This window comes from Heterocephalus glaber, unplaced genomic scaffold (assembly GCF_053883595.1).
Source record: "Heterocephalus glaber isolate CG9 unplaced genomic scaffold, H.glaber_assembly_v1.0 deba00001673, whole genome shotgun sequence".
Classification (NCBI taxonomy): domain Eukaryota; kingdom Metazoa; phylum Chordata; class Mammalia; order Rodentia; family Bathyergidae; genus Heterocephalus; species Heterocephalus glaber.
Genome location: NW_028258410.1, coordinates 18,733,507 through 18,739,093, shown reverse-complemented (window position 1 = coordinate 18,739,093; position 5,587 = coordinate 18,733,507). Strand labels below are relative to the sequence as shown.

Sequence of the window (5,587 nt, the reverse complement as noted above, 5' to 3'; positions counted from 1 at the left end):
ATGTGCAGCTGAATGTTCAGATCAGAGAACAGTGCAATTTTCTAAAACTGCCTGGCCACCACCTCTCAGAAGAGAAGGCAGCTGGGGCTGGCAACTCCCCAGAGTCGAGTTGAACTGCCCTCCTGTAATCCCAGCCCTCGGAGGCTGAGGCAGAGGGACCACAAGTTCAAGCCCAGCCTGGGCAGTTTAGTAACTTATCATAACCCTGTCTCAAAATTTTTTTTAAAAAGGGAGTGCTGGGGCTGTAGTTCAGCCTTGGGTTCATTTGCCAGTACCTACAAAAACAAAAACAAAAGCTAAGATTTGCTGTACCGTGTTACACGGACAGTAGAGAATAAAGTCTCCCCTGGGTATGTAACTCTGGCAGGGGACAGGGTGAGCAGGAGTTGCACAGGTTAGCTGTCAGCAGTCGAGGGCCAGGGTCCCCAGGCCTCTCTGTCTAGGCTTGGTACACACTGGGCAGGGACTCTGTGTCCCCTTGCCAGGTGCCAGGCAGCAAGCTGAGGCACACATGTGCCGCAAAACCACGTGGAGGCTGCACAGTGTGAAAACCGAGGCACGGGGTATGGGCTTGCTGCAGGAGGGACGGCTGAGAGGTGGCTGAGCTGGGGCTGGGACCACATGGCCAAGTCCAGAGGGATCCCACGCGCTAAGCAAGAACGTCCAGTGTTGGCAGGGTTCACGACCTTGTCTGGCCAATGACGCAGGCTGGCTCGGGTGGGCAGGGCCTCACGTGCCCGGAAGTGCGCTGTGCCTGGACTCGAGCTTGGCAGGCTCTTCCCAGGAGTGCGTGGGGCCAGGGGCTGCAGGGGTGTTAAGATCCTGGGCGGATCTGTGGCTTGGCCTCCTTCTGCCTGGGGTACCTGGGAGGCGTATGGTCTGTTTACACCGGCGAGGACTCAGCCCCAGCCTGGCGCGGCCACGGCCAGCACCCAGGGTGTCAGCTCTGCTGGGTGACAAACGTCCGCCTCCCTGAGCCTCTGTCGGCCCCCTGGAAAATGGGGCTGCTCCCGCCCACGGTGGGGAGGCCGCGTGGGAGCTGTGCTGTGTGAGCGAGAGTCCGGCCGGAGGTCAGGCTCGAGGCCAAGGCTGGCCCAGCCCGGCTGCCAGGACACAGTGGGGAGGGAGCCCGAGGCAGCTCCTGAGTCACGGTTTCCCGGTGCTGCCAGGCCAGGCGGGAAAGAGGCGGTGGGCAGAGCCGGAAGTCGGGAGCTGGGGAGTCCCGGAAAACAGAGACCACGGTTGTAGATTTCTCGGACAGAATGGACAGAAAACCACCTGTCAGAGGAGAAGGGTCCCTACGGTGTCAGGGTGTGGCCACTGTGGCCTCTGAGTCATGGGCAGCGGACTCAATCTCTGCGAACTCTCCTCTTTCTTTCTTTCTTTCTTTCTTTCTCTCTCTCTCTCTCTCTCTCTTTCCTTCCTTCCTTCCTTCTTTCTTTCCTTCTCTCTCTTACCCCTCCATCCCTCCGTCCCTCCCTCCCTCCCTCCTTTCTTTCTTTCTTTCTTTTTTTCTTTCCTTCTTTCTGCCTTGGAGACAGGGTCTTGCTATGTAGCCCAGGGCTGGCCTTGAATTTGTGCTGATCCTCCTGCCTCAGCCTCCTGAGTGCTGGGATTTCAGGCGTGTGGCACCACACCCTGAAGCTCTCCTGAGCTGTTGTCACCCAGGGAGACAGCATGGTGAGTTTATAGCATGACCCTGTGAGGAGGTCAACAGGGAAGAGTTGGGATGGAGGAAGCAGCTTCCATTGTGTTGCAAGGGTGAGGGGTGAGGAAAGGGTTCTTAGGAATTAATGCCAGGGGAAGAGCTGAAGGAAGTAAAGGAGGGAGCTAGTCAAGCATCTGCAGAGCACCACAGGCAGAGGGCAGGGCAAGTGCAAAGGCCCTGAGGCAGGGATAGGACTGGCATATGGAGAGCAGCCAGGAGGCTGGTGTGGCTGGAACAGAGTGGACATGGCAGGAGCTGAGATCAGCATGGGGTGGGTAGGCAGAGGGTACAGGCACGAGGAGGATTTGGTTTTTTCTCTGACACACGTGCGAGCCCCTGGAAGGCCGTGAGCAGAGGGGAGTAGTGAGGCACAGTCAGATCTCAGGGAGATTTGGGGAGAATCGACCTGTGGCAGCGTGGGGCTAAGGTGGGGGCTAAAGACAGAGAGGCACCAGGGTCTGGATTGGGACCAGGACCCCCAGACCTCTGGCTTCTGCCTCGTAGGTGCCCGGGTGCCCAAGGCCAGGCCAGTGCCACCCCTCACCGGCCAGCCTTCCCCAAGAGTGCTCTGTGGGTTTCTTGTTTGCTTGTCGTTTTGCTACCCTGGAGATTAACCCAGGGCCTTCACCCTGAGCTACATCCCCAGCCCTTTTTAAGTATTTTATTTTGAGATAAGATCTCACTAAGCTGCCCAGGCTGGACTCAAACTTTTGATCCTCCTGCCTCAGCCTCACAGGTGCTGGGATTCCAAGCCTGGGCCACCACGCCTGGTCAGGAGGGCTTCCGGGTGAGGCGTCCCCCAGGCCCCTGACTTCCCTCGCTCCCTCCTCACCCTTAGCCCAGCCAGCACGGTGCTCAGGCCCAGGAGGTGCGGGTCACCAGGTGATGGTGAGACAGGAACAGCCGGAGCCTCCGGCAGGGAGCACAGCCTGCCCAGGGTGCCCAGCACACCCCCAGGCTGCGTGGCTCAGCCCTGATGGCCACGTCTCCCACCCCCGACGTGCCAGGTCGTGGGATCCTGGTGGAGCCTGGCGGTGACTCAGAGGAATCGCCCCAGACAGGACCCGGCTGGGTGTTCAGACCAGAAACCACCACTTGACGGCTCCGTGGAGCTCAGGCCGGACAGCTTGGCTGTGTTGTTCAGGTTGTCGTGGTGAATCAGCCTCTCTGTTTTATTGTTTCCATTCTGTCATGTGTTCCAGTGTGTTCTGGTGCCTTCCCCTCCTTTCGGTTCTATTGTGTCTCTGTATCCGCTCATCGAATGTTTACTGAGCATCTACTCTGTGACAGGCAGTGTTCTCGATGCTGGTGTCACAACTTTGGATAAAGCACCAAAAGGTGATGAGAGCCCCGGACAGCAGCTGCAAAAAGCTGGTAGCACAGAGCTGAATGGGGAGGGGGCAGATTCTTTTCACAGAGGGAAGAGAAGGCTCAGGAAGGGCCTCACCAGAAGGTGACATTCAAGCAGGAGCCTGAAGGGGTGCCGGAGGAGGCTTGGAGGTGCCTGGGTCTCAGGAAGGGTGGTCCTGGCAGAGGTACAGCAAGTGCAAAGGCCCTGAGGCTGGAATTGCCTGGTAGGTTCAGGGAATGGCAGGGAGGCCAGTGTGGCTGGAGCAGGTAACCAGGAGGGAGCGGGGCTCATGAGGTGGGAAAATACTTCACCTGTGCATTTTGGGCAGTTTAAGGATTTGCAAGAATATTGTGTCTTTCCAGCAGCTAACTCGCCACTGAGATGTGTCTCTTGCCCACTGGACTTCGGGCCCCCTTCCAGAGCTGGGCCACAGCAACAGGGCCTGGGCTGCTCCATTCACTCCTCCATTGTTTTATTCCAGCATTCATCTGCCTCGCCCACATTTACAGAGCTGGGGCCGTGGGGAAGAGCAGACGCTGTCGCTGCCTGAGTGAGCCGCCGAAGCCCAAAGGGGAGGCTGGACGAGACCCTGGGTGAACATCCCGAAAGGCTGGCCACTCTGCGCCACAGGGTACGGGGGCCTGGCAGGGTCGATCCTGTTTGTCAGCTTCATGGGCGGGAGCGGGGCCCAGGAGATTAGTAAAGCACACTTGGGGTGTGTCTGGGTGGGGTATGGGGGGTGAGCTTGGGGACTGTATCAGGTCCCTGGCCCTTCCTCTCAGACTCTTCCCCTGCTTCCCAGATGGTATGGGGTGAGCAGCTGACCTTGGCCAGGCCCTTCCTCCATGATGTTCCCGCCTGGAGCCGGACGGCATGGTTGGAGACCTCTGAATCTGTGCACCGAAATGAGCCTTTTCCTCTTGAAGCTGTGGATGTCAGATTCTTTGTCCTAGTAATAGACAACCCGGGCCCACCCCTTTTCTGAACCTTTTCAGGAATTAGTTTCTTCACTCTCCCTGTGCCCATTTCACAGGGGGACACTGAGGCACAGGGAAGTAAACAGCAGCTGGCAGAGCCAGCTTCACTCCTGGGTGGTTGGTTCTGGCCCCCCTTCTCTGTGTGCTGCCTGCGGTGCCTGTCAAGTGTGGAGAGGGGTTTATTGCTCAGTTTTTCCTGCTGTTGAATGTAAAATGTTGTCGCGATGAATCATTGCAGGCACGGTGTGTCACTGATTTGGGCCATTTGTGCCTCTGGGTTGGTGGGTGCCTGTGTGTGCCGCGTGTTGTGTCTGGGGCCTGCCCTGTTGTGGGTGTGGCCTTGCTGTCAGGCCCCGGATGTATGCGTGCCTTGAGTGCTGGGTCTGCTACATGTCTAGGGGATGATGTCTGGGTCCACAGGGGTGCAGTGAGTGTCTGTGCTCCTGCGATGTGACAAGGTGACAAGTTTGGGGTTCCTGTAGGTGGATGGCATGGGCAGGATCCACCCTGCAGACACCCCCAGCATCCCCAGAGACCCCAGCGGACCTGCACCCTCTTCTGATGCCAGGGCTGGGAGTGAGGTTGAGCCTGCCTCAAGAGGAGGCTGAGCCTGGGGCTACGTGTCCCCTCCACGTCCTCCCAGCAGCTGGGGCAGCAGGAGGCATCAGGGCAGGGAGTGGGACTATGCTCACTACCTTCTTGCCGCTGAGTGTGCCCAGAACACACACATAAAAAAAAAAGTAGAACACACACGTGGGGAGAGATGTGTGTGTTTAAGGGTGGACACACGTGGACAAGATGGACTCAGGCCCGTAGGGACAGACACACGTGTGCAGAGACACGTGCGTGTGCACAGGCAGACTGAGCAGAGATGGATGACAACGTGACATCCTCTGTGGCCCCAGCATCGGCCACACACCCATGCGCACACACACTGATGCACACGAGTGTGCAGAGCCTGCTCCATGCACACAGGAAGTCCCAAGCAGAGTGCGTCAGCAATCACACGGGGGCTGGCTCAGCGCTTGCCCAGCAGTGAAAGGCTCTGGGTTCGATCCCCAGCACCCCTACAAGTGATGCTAGTGCTAACACAAACACTGTGTGTGCAGGGAGCCAGGGCAGGGTCGTAGGAGCCTCACACCTCTGTGCCTCAGTTCCACATCCCTTCTAGGGATGGTGGGGAGCAGCACCCAAGCACTGGCGTTGAGTCCCACAGGAAAGAGACTTTCTCACTGTGTGGCCAGCCTAGGCCTGTTTTATGAATGAGAAAACTGGGCCCGAGAAGGTAAGGCCCTTGGCCATGTCCATGTAGCCAGGCAATGGCAGCTCCAAGATTCAAGTCCCTGAAATGTTTTGGGCACCCACAGACACACATGTGCATGTGAAATATGTTGTTCAGCCTGCGGGGCAGCCCAGGAGGGGCTGGGGTTGTGGGTGCACTGCAGGCAGCACCTGGGGGACAAAGGCCAGGGCTGTCAGCAGGGCCTGGAGAGGCCAGAGGGGATGTCCCCTCCAGGCAGGGGCAGAGCTCGGCCTCAGGACCCTCTCTAC

General features: G+C 58.3%; 1 long non-coding RNA gene across 4 annotated transcripts; it reads left to right on the top strand.

Annotated features, from left to right (window-relative positions):
• Nucleotides 1-792: 792 nt before the first annotated feature.
• LOC110344564 (uncharacterized) lies at nt 793-4,265 on the top strand. 4 transcript variants are annotated; one of them, XR_015446033.1, is made up of 4 exons: nt 793-1,680; nt 2,437-2,495; nt 2,716-3,690; nt 3,862-4,265. It is a non-coding gene; the product is annotated as an uncharacterized LOC110344564 (long non-coding RNA). The 4 variants fall into 4 exon arrangements; XR_002387217.2 differs by having other exon boundaries at nt 2,437-3,690; XR_015446032.1 differs by having other exon boundaries at nt 793-2,495.
• The last annotated feature ends 1,322 nt before the right edge of the window (nt 4,266-5,587 follow it).